This window comes from Lissotriton vulgaris, chromosome 7, assembly GCF_964263255.1.
Source record: "Lissotriton vulgaris chromosome 7, aLisVul1.2, whole genome shotgun sequence".
NCBI classification, from domain to species: domain Eukaryota; kingdom Metazoa; phylum Chordata; class Amphibia; order Caudata; family Salamandridae; genus Lissotriton; species Lissotriton vulgaris.
This window is the reverse complement of record NC_141695.1, coordinates 1041111221-1041131090: the sequence shown is the minus strand read 5'-3', so window position 1 is coordinate 1041131090 and position 19870 is coordinate 1041111221.

Genomic DNA, 19870 nt, shown 5'->3' with positions numbered 1-19870 from the left:
CAGGAAGGAGAAATCCCTGTTTTGCAGAGGGAGAATTGTAAGAAATTGTGGATGAAATCATTGGAGAAGAGACACAATTGTTTGCAATAACATATTTCATATATGTGCTTTATATTCTATTCCACTAGGTATCGTTACAACTTACAATGTTGCAACTGTTGTGCATGTTTAATCGAAATGACTAAAACTACCACAATGCCTTGTTTTTGTTAAGCAAAAATAATATAGCAAAGTAATTTTGCTCCTTCTCTCTTTTCTCTCAAATTATCACATATGTTGAAGTGTTGTATAGTTTATCAATCTCTATTTCATGCTATGTATTTAAATGTGTATGTGTTTAATGTTGTATTTTTTCCTATCCTTGGTATCTCATTGAATTGATGGTATTTGTTTCACAAATAAAAGTTTTCTAAATTACAAATGTGAAGGTATTGAATTTTTAACACATCACTTTTTAAAATAAACGTACTCTGTAATGTTTATATTATGAGTAAGGCCATGTATCCTAAGTTGTTTAATTGTCGGAATTGTTGCCTGCTAAGCCTTGGAATGGTGTCTGTCACATTTCTCCTTTCTACTGTGTTGTGTAGAATCTTTGATATATCTTATGTATACTTTCAATTTGTTTTCATTTCAAGGCATCTTTTTACCTCCTATTTAGAAGTTGTTTTGTGTGTAATTTAAACTGTTTTTGTAATTTATTACAACACCACTGAAAGAATACATTCAGTATATTAACTTTTCCCTTTTATTCTTCTTGATTTTTAGCTTGAAACTCATTTGACACATAATCCAGACTTTTGCAACTTGAAAAAAAATTAATTATAGATCCAACACCCAGAGTACATAGCCAACTCTCTACCACTGAGGATACCTCCACTCCAGACCAGGAACGGCCCTTTAGGGATGACGCCACTCGCGAAAGTCCAGATGACGAGGAGAAGCCTACACCTCCCACCCCAGCTGTTACCACCCCTCAGCCTATGGATACCTCCACTTCCCTGTTCAAACAAACATAACCCAAATCTTGTGCCTTCAGTGCTGCCTTCTGCTGATATACCACCACCAACTCCAGTTCAGCCAGGAACCAGTTGGATAAGGCACACTAGGTCAAGGGCACGGGATAGTGGGGGTAAGGGTCGTATGAGAGAATCTACGGGCCAGCAAAGTGAGGTTGCTGGATTAACTGTCACCTAGGCCACCATCAACTAAGTCTTGGTATCCATCCATCAGTCCCAAGACATGATGGGCCAGGTCTTTACAGAGCTCCAGGAGATAAAGCAGTTGCTGAGTGAGCACAATGTACAGATGGACAATCTTAAATCCCATTTGGACTTTTACTGGGGTGCTGCATGACAATTACACCGATATATGCAGGGCTATTCCAGCACCTTCTTCGTCTTTCTGTGGTCCAACAATATGTGGGCCAACTACATATGCTATAACAAAAGACGGTTCAAAGCCGGAGGGTCCTAGGGAAGATTTTAAGACCGGACAGGATTTATTCCCCAATAATAGAACAATCAACAGTACGAAATCCTGAGGTCTATTATAGTATTTGAAAAGTGTGGAAAAACCACTACTAGCTGATTTAGTAAAAATGAAAATTATGATGAGAAACAGAATCAGTGACTACGCCCAACAGAACTAGCTTTGGGCAGTTCCCTTTTCAGGACGAAATCCCTCACTCACCATAGGTGACATGCATCATTATTTGGAATTCTCCTCCCAGAGGAAAAACCTAGTTCCTCTGGGGGCTACAACCCCCTCTCTGAGAGGGAGGAGCTCAGGGATGTTTTGTATGTTGAAACAGATGTTCTACATCCGCAAATGAAGAGCTAACAGTATGAGTGAGGGCGCAGCGCAAAAGAAATCAAAAGTGTGCGGAAAGTGAGGTTAAAACTAGCTCAAGAACGCCCAAAAATCTTTAATGTGAGACGTTGTTCGCCAGGATTTAAAATACAGTGCACCAGCGGTGTAAATTACAAACCGCGATGGTGAAGTAAGACTAATCAGTCAACATGTTTCAGCATTGTAGCCTATAAGTAGGCTAGGCTTTCATCTGGACCTATGATGCTGCTGCGAAAATGTGTGAGTGAAATAACACAAAAGGATACAGGAACAAAATTTCTTCACAATGTGCCTGTTCTGAAGAACATTACCTACAACCAAACAGAGAAACATCATCAATATAATGATTGTGGGTATATCAAGAAACTAGTTGTGTTTCACAAGAAAAAACAAACAGGTAAACTCACCCGTAGTTACTGGGTGAGTCACCACACCTCTACCTGGCAACCGCTCAGTAAAGGGCTAATGCTCTGTGAAAAACGGTGTTTAAACAGTTTTTAAACAAAACATGTCTTGTCAAAATCAAAAAAGAGTTTACTAAAGTGTCAATACCCTTGATAAGCACATATGTAAGGAGCCAAACTAAGAAAGAGGGAGACTAAAACAGGGAGTGGAGCAGAGGACTGGTTAAGCCACAATGTTATGTAGGCTGAAATCATGCAATTCATTAATCAAAAAACAACCTCTTACGATATTGTGATTGTAATGATGTGTGCATTCTAGTAGTTGGGCGTGGGCGGAGCTAAGGGGTTGGGGAAGAGGAGGAGCAAACACAGGAAGAGGGCAGTTAGAGTAGGGACAGGGATGTGACCAGACGTGAATAAAGAGCTCGTCTAAAGTAATTACTGTGTAGCATCATTACTTGAAGCAGGACGCTACAGCTGGCGACGAGGGTGGGATTTGCAGTCTGCCAGCCACTTTGAACCCAACGACGAGTGACCCGTCCCTGGACAGCACGACGTGAAGGTCGCCGTCGCAACACGTGTGCTGCGCAGAACGCCGCCACCGGGATTGTCTGGCCAGCGGTGAATGTCTGATGATCCGCGATCAGCTGATCGCGTGGAGCGCAAGCGGGAGAAGCCCCAGAGAGCGGAGCGCTGTTGAGCGCCAAAAGTGCCTCGTTGAATTGCGCAGGTGAGCGCTGGGTTCGGGTGCCCACCCCGGATGCGCGAGGCCACGTCGAGTATATGAAGAAAAGAAGATCGGGAGCCCACCCCAATCTTACCTGCCGCCAGAGGTCCCAGGAGCGTGTGGAAGCGCTGCTCATCGTGAGGACCAGCCGCCGGTGAGTCCCGGTGGACGAGTGAGCCTGAAAGAAGTGAATGAAGTAAAAATCTCATGGGAAACGAGATTTCCTTAGCAGCGGCCATCTTGGAATCAGGCAGCCAATGAAACATCCCCTATGTGCAGATTGAAAGTGGCCATTTTGAGGTCAGGCAGTGTAAGGGATCAACAACCATTGGCAAAGCAAGCAAACAAGCACTGGCAAAGACAAGAGGCAAGCAAACAAGTCAAGTCAAGAGATTTATATAGCGCGCTACATACCCATAGGGTCTCAAGGCGCTTGAGGAAGGGTGGGGAATTACTTGTCGAAAATCCAAGTTTTAAGTTGCTTTCTGAATGCTAGGTGGTTCTGAGTAAGGCGAAGGTGAGTGGGAAGTGAGTTCCAAGTTTTAGCTGCCAGGTAGGAGAAGGATCTACCTCCCATGGTGGTTTTGTTGATGCGAGGTACAGTGGCAAGGGCTTGGTTGGAGGATCGTAGCTGACGGGAGGGGGTGTAGAAGGACAGTCGTGTGTTGAGGCATTCGGGTCCAAGTTCGTAAAGTGCTTTGTGTGCGTGGGTTAGGAGGCGGAAAGTAATCCTCTTATTTACGGGGAGCCAGTGGAGGTTTTTCAGGTCGCCAGAGATGTGTTCTTTACGCGGGATGTCTAGTATGAGCCTGGCTGAAGCGTTCTGGATGCGTTGGAGTTTTTTCTGGAGTTTTGCGGTGGTACCGGCGTATAGGGTGTTTCCGTAGTCCAGGCGGCTCGTGACCAGTGCGTGGGTGACAGTTTTTCTAGTTTCGGTGGGGATCCAGGGAAATGTTTTTTTGAGCATGCGAAGAATGTTGAAGCAAGATGATGAAACGGCGTTGACTTGTCTGGTCATCGAGAGGGAGGAGTCCAGGATGATGCCCAGGTTCCGTGCGTGGTCCGTCGGGATGGGTGCTTTTCCAAGGGCCTCTGGCCACCAAGAGTCATCCCAGGCGGAGGGGGAGGTGCCTAAGATGAGGACTTCTGTTTTGTCTGAGTTCAGTTTCAGACGGCTGTGCTTCATCTACTCGGCTACTTCTTTCATTCCTTCGTGTAAGTTGGTTTTGGCGGTGTTAGGGTCTTTGGTGAGTGAGAGGATCAGTTGAGTGTCATCAGCGTAGGAGATGATGTTGAGATTGTGTTGGCGAGCGATGGCCGCAAGGGGGCTCATGTATACGTTGAAGAGGGTGGGGCTGAGTGACGATCCTTGTGGCACGCCGCAGATGACTTCAGAGGCCTCTGACTTGAATGGTGGGAGACGGACTCTCTGGGTTCTTCCGGTGAGGAACGAGGTGATCCATTCCAGTGCTTTTCCTTGGATTCCGACGTTTCTGAGGCGCTGTAGAAGGGTGCTATGACAGACTGTGTCGAAGGCAGCGGAGAGGTCGAGGAGGATGAGGGCGACTGTGTCTCCATTGTCCAGTAGAGTTCGAATGTCATCTGTTGCTGCGATAAGTGCGGTCTCAGTGCTGTGTTTGGCTCGGAAGCCGGACTGTGAGGAGTCGAGGGATTTACGTTTTTACACAAAAGAAATGTGGATTATGAAATATACATCTTTCACCAGGCCCGTCAAGAAAAGGAGGAAATGATGAGCACATTCATAACAAGACTACGCCGACTGTCTCGGTATTGCAACTTTGACACGTTTTCAAAGGAGGATGCCATCCGACTACGAATCATTGATGGTTGTCACTCAGAGACACTCCGAAGGCGGTTGCTAAGGAAAAGCCTCAATCTCAATGAGATTGAAGAGATGACCCGGGTGCATGATCAAGCGGAGGAACTTGCCAAAAGAATGGGGACAGGGCGTAGTGAAGGAAGAGAACAAGCATATCGGATGCAAGCCAACAGCACTCGCTGACGCTCGAGAGAACGACAGAGAAGGTCCCGGCCGGCATCCCATCACCAATATACAGTACGCAGACGCTATGAGTCTGACCGGAGAGACAAGAAACAAGATCGCTCAAGAAAATGTTATCGGTGTGGATATGACTTCCCACACATAGATGTTTGTCCAGCAATGGGTCAACAATGTCGAAAGTGTGGATGGAAAAATCACTTTGAGGTGATGTGTGGAGAATATCGCAAAGAAAGAATGAATGAAGCAACAAGGTCATCTCGCCCTGACGCAAGGCACCATCATGCGAAAGCAGTACAGGATAGAGCAAAGTCATCCTCCGGCTCTTCACACTCTAGCCGAGAGTCTCGCAAGTCACATTGGATGAGAAGGTCGCCGTCGAGAGAATCTAGATCAGCAGGACGCGCAGCGGACGGGCGCAGCGGGCGCGCCAAAGGCAAGCCCGTCTGGGCCCGTCCGGGCCTGGACCGAGCCCAGGGCCAGACCCCCTGCCTGTTCCACTGATTCTACTCGTACGTGTTGGACCAACACCCAACTACATCTACTAAACTCCTCCCCTTGCTCGGCTATCTCCCTCTGCAATCCAGACCACTTAGAATCCGTTCCTTTCCATTGCCCTCAATGTAACCTCACTCTCCCGTCCTACCAATCTCGCTTGCCTTCTCATCTCACACCGCAGCTCCCCTCATCTAACCACCGAACTCTGAAAGCAGGCTTGATCAATTGCCGGTCTCTCCCCCGTCATGCCAATGACATCTGGATGTCTATCTCCTCAGACGAGTGGGATATCTTATTTCTCACTGAGTCCTGGATCACTGATTCCTCCTCTCCGGATATCTATCTGGCCATCCCCCCAGGCTACGATATAAAATGCATTAATCGAGCTGGAGGCAAAGCTGGAGGCGGACTAGCCGTCGTCCACAAATCCCATCTTCAGCTGACCATTACCAAACTTACCAAGATTGGTATAATTGAAGCCATGTACTTCTCTATATCTGACTCCGCGGCAGTTATATTGGCTGGCACATTAGTTTATAACCCCCCTTCTGCCACCTCCCCTTCTCTCATTGCCCTCACCCACCAACTGGCTGATCTATCCCTCAAACACCAACATTTTCTAGTCCTAGGTGACTTTAACCTCCACGTAGACAACCCTCTCTGCGTGAAGGCGAACAATCTGTTGGAAACTATGGATAGTCTGAACCTCAAACAATTAGTCACCGGTCCCACTCATGTGGCTGGTCACACCCTGGACCTCATCTTCGCCAATTTTTCGACTATAACTGTCTCCCCCCCCCCTCCCCCTTACTTGGTCCGATCACTATCTTATCCCCTTCTCTCTTGCCCTCGGCCGGAAAACTGCCCCCCTGGCCCCAAGGAAGGAGTTGGGAAGAAAGTGGCACAAGGTCACATGTGCCACCTTGGACCCGGTATTTCACTTCCAGACGGATCACCTCTCCTCTGATATTGATGGAAATGTTTCCAGGCTATATGCTGCCCTTGTCAATGCCATTGACTCCATTGCCCCCCAGAAAGTCATTGCCTCCACTAGATCTCGTCCCTCCGCCCCCTGGTTCTCCACCTCCCTCCGTGAGGAAAAAAGCAGATGCAAAGCACTCGAACGTAAGTGGAGACTAAACTATGACCCTGAAGCTAAACTTACCTACAAATCTGCCTTGAAAAAATTCCTCAAAAAAAAAAAATCGCTATGAAAGACCATTTTTCTTCTCAAATTGCCAATGCCAAAAACTCGTCTAAAACCCTCTTCACCATTGTCAAAGACTTCATTAATCCTCCGGCTAGGGCCACTCAGAACTCTGCGAGTCAGGCCCTATGCGAGGGACTCTCAGATTACTTCCTTGAAAAAATAAACAAACTCTGTGTCTCCTTCCCTAAAGGGCTAGTCTCCCTGCCTCCCCCCACTAGTCCCCCAGCTTCCCCGTCCTTCCTCACCTTCAATAAACTCAACCGGGACGATGCTATTAGGTTACTTACCCATTGCAAATCCGGCGCTCCTTCTGACCCTGTCCCTGCGAAACTTATGGGAGAGCTGGCGCCCTCGCTAGCCTGCTCCTTCCTCTCCATCTGGAACGCCTCCCTTCACCATGGCTTTTTCCCTACCACTTGGAAGGAGGCCTTGGTAATTCCTATCCTAAAAAAGGCTGATGCTGATCCCACTGTTTTCGGCAACTACCGCCCCATTTCCCTTCTCCCCAAACCCGCAAAGGTCCTGGAAAAAGCCGTGCAGTTGCAACTCACGGAGTATTTGGAAAACCACTCTCTACTGCACGACTCACAATCCGGATTTAGGGCGGGATTCAGCACTGAGACGGCATTGCTGGAAGTATCGGAAACTATTCGGGAATGCGTGGACAAGGGCGAGGAGGCCATGCTGGTCCTCCTCGACCTGTCCGCTGCATTCGATACGGTCTCCCATCCCATCCTCCTTGACCGACTCAAACAGATAGGCATTGGCGGCACTGCCTTTAGCTGGATCGAGTCCTTCCTCTCAGGAAGAAGTCAGAGGGTATTACTGCGGCCTTTTAAATCTGAGGAAAAACCCCTGTCATGCGGTGTGCCACAGGGCTCCGCCCTCAGCCCCCTGTTTTTTAACGTCTATCTTGCCCCACTGGCCGACGTTGTGGAGTCCTACGGAGTCAGGGTGGTCTCCTATGCGGACGATACTCAGCTGGTGTTTTCCTTCAGAGACCACTCGGACTCCGCATTCACCAACTTCCGCCAGTGCCTCAACAACATCAGTGTCTGGATGACTGATAACCACCTTAGACTCAATGCAGACAAGACAGAGGTGCTGTTTTTCAACCAGAAAGATCCCATCCCCTCCTCTTGGTGGTGGCCCACGGCACTTGATCCCGCTCCCTCTCCCGTTCACTCTGCTCGTAACCTGGGTTTTCAGTTTGACGACTCCCTCTCATGCAAAACTCAGGTCAACAAAGTGACCTCTGCCTGCTTCCTGAAGTTGCGCATGATCAAAAAAATACTCCCCTATCTCCCTCTGGATTCCCGCCGTACAGTTACCCATGCCCTCATCACGTCCCACCTGGACTATGCTAACAGCCTTTATGCTGGTGCCCCCCAATATCTGTTAGACCGGCTTCAGATTGTCCAGAATGCGTCGGCCAGACTGATTGGCAATATTCCCTACCGCCAATCAGTATCCGCTTATCGTAAGGAACTTCACTGGCTACCAGTGGCCAGCCGTATCCAGTTCAAGATCCTTACCCTCACCTACCGAGCCATCAACGACCTCGGACCCAACTACCTGAAAAAACGTGTCTCAATATCCCGTTCCATCAGATCCTTGAGATCCAATGACCTCCGCCTCCTGAGAGCCCCGTTTTAGACTCTCTAGAATGGGTGGCAGAGGGTTCAGTGTCATTGCGGCAAAACTGTGGAACGCTCTGCCAATCGATCTTAGATTCTGCCCCTCCGAATCCATCTTCCGGGCCAAACTCAAAACTTGGCTCTTCTCTGGACTCTGATTTTACTCGGCTGTTCTTCCTCCATGCTCCTTCTTCTCCCCTGGAGGTTCAGGTTCCAGCGCCGGGACACCCCTTCGGGGGTAGCTGTGCGCTCTATAAACTACATAAATAAAATCTCTGGAATCGGAGTACACGGATGAGTATGTCAGCATGGTAGCTGATCCTGATCAATTAAAGAAATATCCCCGACTGGATATAAGCATGGGAAAGCATGCAATTAAGTTTGTATTAGACAGTGGGGCATCACTGAATTATATCCCTGTGACTGAATACAACAAAATGAAGCCACCACCCCCCGTGAGCCCGGCACATGTTAGAGTGTTCACCTGGATGTCGAAGAAGCCCCTTCCATGTCTCGGCAAATTTGCAACGACACTCAAACACAAATCCACCTCTGTGCCGGCGTACATTCATGTTATTGAAGGCCCGGAGGCTGATTGTCTCCTCAGTTTACCTACTGCGGAGCGTCTTCGGTTGGTAGAGATCTTATACAGAGTCAGTGATGATCCGGACATTATACACAAGTTCCCTAAGTTATTCACTGGGCTTGGAAAGATGAAAAAATGCCTGATCCGACTACATATTAATGAGCAAGTGCGTCCTGTGGCACAACATCCCAGGCGAGTACCTTTTCATCTTCAGCAAGCGGTGGAGGATAAAATTCAGGAGTTATTAAAAACGGACATTATTGAACGAACTGACGGTCTCACACCCTGGGTGTCACCTGTAGTCATCGTGCCAAAGAAGGGCACACCCGAAAAGGTGCGCCTACGTGTAGACATGAGGCTTCCCAACACGGCCATCGAAAGAGAGCGTCACCCAGGACCTCACTTGAGTGACATGACATTAAATGGAGCAAGAGTCTTCACCAAACTCGATTTAAATAAGGGGTACCATCAGCTGGAACTACATGAGAAGTCGCGATATATAACAACATTCGCCACTCATTTGGGTTTGTTTCGATATAAACGGCTGAGTTTTGGTATCTCGTCTGCTGCGGAAATATTTCAAGAAGTCATTCGTCAGACTATCCGGCACATACCCAACACGCTAAATTATAGTGAAGACATTTTAGTGTATGGGTCAAATGTCCAGGAACATGACAAAGCATTGGTGTGCCATGCTCTCCTGGAAGCCAACCTTATCCTCAACAAGGACAAGTGTGAGTTCCATCAATCCACCCTTAAATTCTTTGGACATGTATTCTCTGGAGCCGGGATGAAGCCCGACCCCGAGAAAGTGACAGCACTCAATGACACCAAGAGCCCACAAGATGTTATTGTTATTGTTATCTGAGGTTTGTATAGCGCCAAATCACCGTCAGGTCTCTAGGCGCTCATGACAGAAGCAGTAACAACAACTGAGTAGGTAAACAGAAGGTACAGATATAACAACATTACTCAAAAGGAGCAGAAAGCTTCCGTAAACAAGAGTGTTTTCAATGACTTCCTAAAATGAAGAAGATTTACATCTTTGCGGAGGGACTCCGGTAATTTGTTCCACATCTGTGGGACCTGGACAGAAAAAGATCTCCCTTCCTTGGTTGCCATTTTAAAACGCGGACAAGACAACAATTGGGAGTTAGAAGACCTCAGCGCTCGTTTGGGATTATAGACCCCAAGCCGTTCTTTTATATAGGCAGGCGCATGCCCATAGATTGCCTTATGGGCAATGCATAAACCTTTAAATTCCACCCTTTGCTTTATGGGGAGCCAATGTAACCTGTACAGTAATGGAGAGGCATGGGTCTGTCTAGGTAATCTAAAAATCAGTCGCGCTACATCATTCAAAGTTACCTGCAAGCGATTGATCAGGATTTTTGGCAAACCTAGGTAGAGCGCATTCCCATAATCTATCCTTGAAATTATTGTCGCCGAGACAATGGTCCGGAGCATATTTAGGGAAAGTAGGGGAACTAGCTTGCGTAGCTGCCTGATTAGGTTAGTACAGGTCCCAACAACAGAAGATATCTGGCTAGCCATTGTCAGCTCATGGTCGATCATAATACCAAAGCTTTTTACATTGGGGCACGGTTTCGGGGTGGGGCCAAGTTCTTGGGGCCAAAACAAATCACTCTAGGGCGAGGCAGCATTTGAAACCACCAAAACCTCAGTTTTTTCGGGATTTATTTTCAGCAAATTTGCCGTCATCCAGCTAACCGTATATCTAAGTATATTCTGGGCCTGGGTCAGTGCAAATGCCGTGTTGTCAATACTCAGTAACAACTGAGTATCATTGGCATAATTAAAAATTCTGCAGCCCATGCTTGCCAGGGAGTCTATCAGTGGTTGTAAGTAAAGATTGAACAAGAGTGGAGACAATGCAGAGCCCTGCGGGGCTCCACACTCAAGAGCACCCACCTCAGATATACCATCCCCTAATTGAATCCTCTGGGTCCTCCCCGAAAGAAAGGATTTTAGCCATTGATGTGCTAGATCCTTTATCTCAAATGCGGCCAGTCTGTCCAGAAGTAGGGCATGGCTGACAGTATCAAATGCCGCTGATAGATCTAAAAGTATCAGGGCACTTGGTTTCTTACTGTCAGCCATGCCTCTAAGCTCATCCAGCACCAAGAGCATTACTAATTAGGTGCTGTGATGTGCACAGAACCCTGCTTGACGTTCCTGGAGTAGATGGTGTGACTCCAGGAATGAAGACAGGGACTTTAGCACATGTTGTTCCAGGATCTTGGACAAGAAAGGCAGCTGGGATATTGGCCTATAGTTTTTCAGAATAGCCGGGTCAGCCCCCGGCTTTTTTATCAGGGGCTTGACTCGTGCTTCTTTAAAACTAGCTGGTAAAAGGCCAATGTCGAACGAGTTGTTTAAGAGGGAGATGATGTGGTCCTCTACAACAGGAAGCGCTAGACAAAAAACTCCGGGGGGGCAGGGGTCCGCAGGGGAACCTGACTTGGTTATACTTATAAGCTGCCCAAGGGATGTAGAGTCTAAACCTGGAAACCTAGAGATGATGGATTTCGGGGGGCTTGAGAGACCTGTGGTGCAGGGAGACCACTAGAGGTGTCCTTCTTAGTATCAGACAGAATAGTTGCCACTTTCTCAAGAAAGTAACGTTGAAAGGTGTTACAATCTATTCTTATTTCTGACTTTTCATCTTTCTTACTCAGTTCTTTTAAGATTTTAAAAGTTTCTTTCTGGATATTATCTGCATTATTTATACAGGTTTCATAATATTCCCCTTTAGCTGACACAATAAGCTTTTTATATGAATTCAAAGATATTTTATACTGTTTCCGATCTGTACAAGTTTTTGTTTTCCTCCAACATCTCTCAAGATGGCGAAGCTTTCTTTTGTGATCCCTCAGAAGCGGGGTAAACCAAGGGGCCCCTTTTCCAGCACCCTTTATTTTCTGTACCCTTTCAGGTGCTATCTGATCGATAGCCTGTCTAAGATTCGACGCTATAGCATTATAGTCCTGATCTAGATCACCATGGGAGACTACTGGTTGCATATATTTAGGAAGGACGTCACCTAAGGCTTTGGAATCGACTTTTTTCCATTGACGTACTTTTTTTGTTTTTAAAGGTGGTTTGACCAAATCGCTGTCAATAGGGATATCACACTGAAGTAAAAAATGGTCGGACCAAATACAAGGTAAAATATTCGTAAGGACCACCGCTGGATCAGAGGTCCAGATTAGGTCGAGGGTGTGACCCTTAATATGCGTTGGGGCTTCCACGAGCTGTTCAAGGCCCAACAAAGTCATAGATTTCTCCAACCGGCGAGTTGTCAAATCTTTACGGGCACTATCCCAGTGGACATTAAAATCTCCTGTCACCAAAACTTTTTTATATCTGAGATAATGGGGGCAAATAGTTCGTTAAACACCAAGGTGCATTTTGGTGGACGATAGACAGTAAGAACAATAAGACACGTATTGTTCAAGGTGATCTTCACTCCAAGTATATCCGCCGAATCTACTGTTTCGGCTAATAATTTAACCACTGTTAGATGTTTTTTAAACATAATTGCTACCCCCCCTGAGCATTATCCGCACGATTGTGCCAAACAATGTCGTATCCATTTGGGAGGGCTGCTATAATATCGGGTGAAGAATTATCGCCTAGCAGCGTTTCAGTAGGGTTAAAACGTCTATAGCCTCATCCTGAAGAAGAGTAAAAATTTCAAGGTGATATTTTTGAAGCGACCTTGTGTCCAGGCTAGCGAGCTTCAGAGAGGGCGGGTGGATAAAGGACCTACAACTAGGGGGTCGTATGATGTTAGTCTCCTTTAATTTAGTCAAAGTAGATAAGTTTAGAGTCTGCCCACCTAGGTCTAATAGCTGTAGCTCACTCGAAGAATATGTCAACCGCCCACCAGGGGTACTGGTCCCTGGGCCCGGTTGTGCACGGACGAGCGCAGACGGGCAGGACTCTGGCACGACTCCGGCGCAGGTCCGGCGCGTCCGCTGTACGCGTTCGCTGCACTGAGTCATAGTCCTTTCCTTTTAAGCGCTACTAAAGCGCGTCACCCGCCCGGCCCACACCCAATATGGCCGCCAAACCCGGGAGACCGACCCTCGGCGTCAATGCTCAGCCGAGAGCGGTCCGCGGGCGGAGGGAGTGGGGAAGGGAACACGGAACACAAAAGAGCAGCAGGAAGTCTCCAGGCTTATTAAATCAAGCCGAAAGCTGTAAAGTTAAAAGTGCGCTAATACTAATTAAAAGATGCCCAAGATCGGCAGGAGAGACCTCCCGGCTTCCGCCTCAGGAGGGGAAAATTCTTCTGTCAATAGCCACTCGCACAGGCTGGCAAGCACCTTTTAAGCGCTACTAGAGCGCGTCACCCGCCCGGCCCACACCCAATATGGCCGCCAAACCCGGGAGACCGACCCTCGGCGTCAATGCACAGCCGAGAGCGGTCCGCGGGCGGAGGGAGTGGAGAAGGGAACACGGAACACAAGGGAGCAGCAGGAAGTCTCCAGGCCTATTAAATCAAGCCGAAAGCTGTAAAGTTAAAAGTGCGCTAATACTAATTAAAAGATGCCCAAGATCGGTAGGAGAGACCTCCCGGCTTCCGCCTCAGGAGGGGAAAATGCTTCTGTCAATAGCCACTCGCACAGGCTGGCAGGCACCTTTTAAGCGCTACTAGAGCGGGTCACCCCCCGGCCCACACCCAATATGGCCGCCAAACCCGGGAGACCGACGCTCGGCGTCAATGCTCATCTGAGAGCGGTCCGCGGGCGGAGGGAGTGGGGAAGGGATCACGGAACACAAGGGAGTAGCAGGAAGTCTCCAGGCTTATTAAATCAAGCCAAAAGCTGTAAAGTTAAAAGTGCACTAATACTAATTAAAAGATGCCCAAGATCGGCAGGAGAGACCTCTCGGCTTCCGCCAATGGCCACTCGCACAGGCTGGCAAGCACATTTTAAGTGCTACTAGAGCGCGTCACCCGCCCGGCCCACACCCAATATGGCCGCCAAACCCGGGAGACCGACCCTCAGCGTCAATGCTCAGCCGAGAGCGGTCCGCGGGCGGAGGGACTGGGGAAGGGAACACGGAACACAAGGGAGCAGCAGGAAGTCTCCAGGCTTATTAAATCAAGCTGAAAGCTGTAAAGTTAAAAGTGCGCTAATACTAATTAAAAGATGCCCAAGATCGGCAGGAGAGACCTCCCGGCTTCCGCCTCAGGAGGGGAAAATGCTTCTGTCAATAGCCACTCGCACAGGCTGGCAGGCACCTTTTAAGCACTAATAGAGCGCGTCACCCGCCCGGCCCACACCCAATATGGCCGCCAAACCCGGGAGACCGACCCTCGGCGTCAATGCTCAGCCGAGAGCAGTCCGCGGGCGGAGGGAGTGGGGAAGGGAACACGGAACACAAGGGAGCAGCAGGAAGTCTCCAGGCTTATTAAATCAAGCCGAAAGCTGTAAAGTTAAAAGTGCGCTAATACTAATTAAAAGATGCCCAAGATCGGCAGGAGAGACCTCCCGGCTTCCGCCTCAGGAGGGGAAAATGCTTCTGTCAATAGCCACTCGCACAGGCTGGCAGGCACCTTTTAAGCGCTACTAGAGCGGGTCACCCCCCGGCCCACACCCAATATGGCCGCCAAACCCGGGAGACCGACCCTCGGCGTCGATGCTCAGCCGAGAGCGGTCCGTGGGCGGAGGGAGTGGGGAAGGGATCACGGAACACAAGGGAGCAGCAGGAAGTCTCCAGGCTTATTAAATTAAGCCGAAAGCTGTAAAGTTAAAAGTGGGCTAATACTAATTAAAAGATGCCCAAGATCGGCAGGAGAGACCTCCCGGCTTCCGCCTCAGGAGGCGAAAATGCTTCTGTCAATAGCCACTCGCACAGGCTGGCAGGCTCCTTTTAAGCACTACTAGAGCGCGTCACCCGCCCGGCCCACACCCAATATGGCCGCCTAACCCGGGAGATCGACCCTCGGCGTCAATGCTCAGCCGAGAGCGGTCCGCGGGCGGAGGGAGTGGGAAAGGGAACACGGAACACAAGGGAGCAGCAGGAAGTCTCCAGGCTTATTAAATCAAGCCGAAAGCTGTAAAGTTAAAAGTGCGCTAATACTAATTAAAAGATGCCCAAGATCGGCAGCAGAGACCTCCCGGCTTCCGCCTCAGGAGGGGAAAATGCTTCTGTCAAAAGATGTGAGTGACATTCGATCTTTTCTGGGCATGGCGAGCTATTGTGCCAGATACATAAAGGATTATGCCACCATCAGTCACCCGCTACTAGCCCTTACTAAGCAAGGGCAACCATTCGTTTGGACCCCCCAGTGTGAGCGGGCATTTCAAGAAATTAAACGAGCTGTTGAATCAGCGGGCAATTTAGGCTACTTCAGTCCCAAGAGGAAGACGGAGATAACGGTTGATGCTAGCCCTGTGGGACTGGGTGCAATACTGGCTCAGTATGACAATGACACAAAAAAAAAAGTCAATTTTTTTTTATTTGTATAGGTACTCAACAGAGGACCACAAATTTACATTTTACAAAACAATGACACAGATCAACAGCACATTGTGGCTTATGCCAGTCGCAGCTTATCGGACACTGAGAAGGCCTATTCCCAACCCGAAAAGAGAGCCTTGCGGTTATATGGGCCTGCGAACAATTTCATGTATTCATCTATGGCAAAGATTTTACCATGGTGACTGATCACCAGGCGCTTGTCCCCATCTTTGGAAACCCCAGAGCCAAGATGCTACCTCGAATTGAACGTTGGGGTTTGCGTCTGCAGGAATACACTTACACAATAATACACAAACCGGGAAAATCAGCGAATCCCGTGGATTATATGTCAAGACACCCTCAAGCATCCCAGGTCTCACATCCATCGATAGCTGAAGAATATATACACTTTGTAGTGGACCTAGCCCGGCCACCGGCGGTTCTCTTGGAAGCAATACAGGAAGCCACTGCGCAAGATGACATCCTTCAGAAAGTGGTGCGCCGACAGCGGACACATCGCTGGAGACACGACAGTGAGGAGGAAAGGAGTGATCCTCAAGTCCACCAAGAGATGCAGGCCTTCAGGCATATCAGTGAAGAATTATCTGCCACCTCAGAGGGGCTTCTACTGAGAGATCATCGGATAGTCATCCCGAGGAAGCTACACGAAGGTGTCATCAACTTAGCCCACGAGGGCCACCGCGGAGTGGTCGCGACAAAAAGAGCTCTCAGGGAGCGAGTGTGGTTTCCACTGCTTGATCAAATGGTGGAGCCCACCCTAAAGGACTGTCCCCAGTGCCAACTGGTCAAACAAGGAGATCCTCCAGCTCCTCTACAGATGACCAAGCTACTCAGTGGGGTATGGCATGAACTTGCCATGGACTTTTATGGACCCCTTCAGTCAGGCAAATATGTCCTAGCAATAATGGATGAATATTCGAGGTTTCCAATAGCACAGTTTGTATCATCCACCAATGCCTCCAGCACTATTGCTGTGCTAGATGAAGTATTCGCTGCCTGGGGCGTCCCCAAGGAACTCAAGACAGATAATGGCCCTCCTTTTAACGGACATGAGTTTGGCGAGTTTGCGAAGCATCTCAACTTCAGCCATCGCGAGATTATGCCTCTGTGGCCACAGGCCAACTGTACTATTGAAAGATTCATGGCAACTTTAAAAAAGACATTTCAACAAGCTACCCTGGACAAAAAGGATTTTCAAGTGGCTCTCAATGAGGTCCTGAGAGCGTATCGAACGACACCCCATGCCACCACAGGCAAGTGACCTGCCACACTTATGTTGGGGCAACCCATCAGAACGCGGATACCTACATGGGAAGGAGCGTTGCGACCAGTGTCTCCTGCACGTGCCCATCAAGAAGTAGTAGTGGCTGATCGAGCCGGCAAGAGCAAAATGAAGTCCAATGCAGACACTCGGAGGAGAGCAAAATCTCCATCCCTTAACGAAGGAGACTGTGTGGTAGTCAAACAGATCAGCTGAAGAAGACGGACTGTAAATTCAAAGATGAACCTTTGGTAATCACTCAGCAGAAGGGTACAATGATTACTGCCAGAGAATAGACGGATTACCCGAAATGTTTCGCACTTTCAAAAGTGTACTCCTGCCATGAAAGAGGCTCTCGACAGAACAATGGACCAACGAAATGTTGAGAGACCCGATCAGGTGGTTGCAGTACAGAGACCTGAAACTCAGGCAGAAGCTGAGTCTGAAGATGGAGGTGTGAGTCTCCGTCCTCGACGGAACATTCAGAAGCCCAGGCGGCTAATTGAAGAACTCTGATCAAGTCAGTTATTTCATTTGTTAACAAAGAGGGAGATGTAATGATGTGTGCATTCTAGTAGTTGGGCGTGGGCGGAGCTAAGGGGTTGGGGGAAGAGGAGGAGCGAACACAGGAAGAGGGCAGTTAGAGTGGGGACGGGGATGTGACCAGACGTGGATAAAGAGCTTGTCTCAAGTAATTACTGTGTAGCGTCATTACTTGAAGCAGGACGCTACAGTGATGAGTCAGTACTTATATATCAACCAGTCACTTCATTACTAGTAGTTAGCTTAGCAGGAGTGTTGACCATCTCCAAAATCGACTTTGGCTGTCTCAGGAAGAATAATAGCCTCAGGGTCACATGCAAATCAAGTGCATCTGAACTACGATGTTAAACAAGGCACTGGGATAATTTCCAAAAGATGTCAAAGACGTCTCAACTCCAGACAGCAATGTTAGTAATGAACAAGAGACGGGCCAAAAATTATAACTCTAGGGTCACATATAAAATAAGTACATCTGAAGTGAATATGAAGTAAACATGAAGCTCTTAAGGTTACATGTAAATCACGGCCGTCTGAACTTCGATGTACCTGGACAGTGTCCCAAAAGGGAAGACAAAGTCTCCAAACTAGCAATGTTAGTAAAGAACAGGAGGCAAGACTTGTAAAAGGCCAAAACACCGATCAGCGAACAAATTAATCTTGAGGGCGTGGGAGGGCTTACCTGTCCGTCGGTACGCCGGCGTGGAATAGGGCCTGTGGCTGGAGGTACCTGGACATGGAAAACGCCTCCTCTTAAGACACTCCTCAATCAACCGAGCTGCCACTAAACGTACAGTATTGCACTCATGTAGTCTATGGCAAGCCCGAAAAGACCATTGCGCTTGTGTGGTATGAGGACACTGAATTTTCAAAGTCAACTCTCATTGAGTTGAAGACATGGTTAAACAACTGCAAGGCATTTTTGAACTTTACCTGCGGATACAGCAAGATTCACTTACCCTTTTTGGATATTTTGATCTCACCCTCCGAGGGAGGCCTCAGTACTGAATTGTACAAAAAACCTATGCCCAAAAATTCCCTCTTACTGTATGGAAGTTACCATTCTCAAGCATTACGTGATAACTTGCCATTTGGACAGTTTTTACGGGTAAAAAGAAATTGTTCATCCCCTGTTACGTATCATGAACATGCTCGCAATCTAACAAATCAACTACAAGAAAGACAGTAGCCGAAAAGATTAGTGAAGAAGTCCTCCAAACGGGCTTTTAATAATAATCGGGCAGCCCTACTGGAACCAAGCACTCCGAAAGAAGCAACCAACAGGTTGACATGTGTCCACACTTTTTGTAAATTTTCCAACAAAATAAAGAAGAACATTTTGTCCAATTGGAGAATCCTTAACATAGGCGGTGAAACATTACCAGAACCTTTGTTTGCTTTTAAGCGAAGTAGCAACATCATAGACTGCCTGGTACATACCCGTCCCCGTATTCACAGCAAAGGGTTACAGAACACTCGGTGGGGTTTACCCCCAGTACAGGGACATTTTGCTTACGGCTCATGTGCGGCTTGTTCCCACACCTCTATAACGACAGAAATTTACATAGGATCTTCTAGACCATGGGTCCTTAACTGTCACACCAATTGTATTTGTGACAACCTGATATACATGATCACCTGTCCATGCCCTCAGCGATACATGGGGTTGACTACGCGACAGGTAAAACCCAGAATCCTTGAACATAAGAGCACCATCAGGTGTGGCAAGTACTCAACAAAGTTGACTAACCACTTTCTGACAGTGAAACACAGTTCAAGTATTTTGATGTGTAAAGTGCTTGAAGGACCGTTTATTCCGCCCAACATAACTGATATAACCACATTTTTGTTTAGACGTGAACAATGGTGGGTTCATAAATTACAGACTGACACTTTAGGCTTGAACGATGATATTCCCTGGCTTCTACTGTAATAATTCGGTCTCATCCATCTTCAACCTAGCTGTTTCCACCATGCTAAATTTTCTTTTCTGATGCTCAGTTACACTGTAGATATGAATGCCCTTTTCAGGTCCTGACCGCTTTTTGACACACATCAGTGGTGCTATATATATATATATGTGCTTGCTGCATATGGCCATGATTGCATACTTTCTGCTCGTCTGACTATAATTGCATATTCACATACATCCCTTTGTAAAAAGGCGTGCCAAGCGAATATACATATACTACTAGATGTTGTTGCGGATGGTGAATGTTTACCAATTCATATGTACTTATTTTATATGTGACCCTAGAGTTATCATTTTGGCTCGTCTCTTGTTCATTACTAACATTGCTGTCTGGATTTGAGACATCTTTTACATCTTTTGGAAATTATCCCAGTGCCTTGTTGAACATCGTAGTTCAGATGCACTTGATTTACATGTGACCCTGAGGCTATTATTCTTCCCGAGTCAGCCGGAGCTGGTCAACACTCATGCGAAGCTGACTAGTAGTAACAAAGTGACTGGTTGATATATAAGTACTAACTCATCACAATATCGTAGGAGGTGGTTTTTTGATTAATGAATTGGATGATTTCAGCCTACATAAACATTGTGGCTTAACCAGTCCTCTGCTCCACTCCCTGTTTTAGTCTCCCTCTTTCTTAGTTTGGC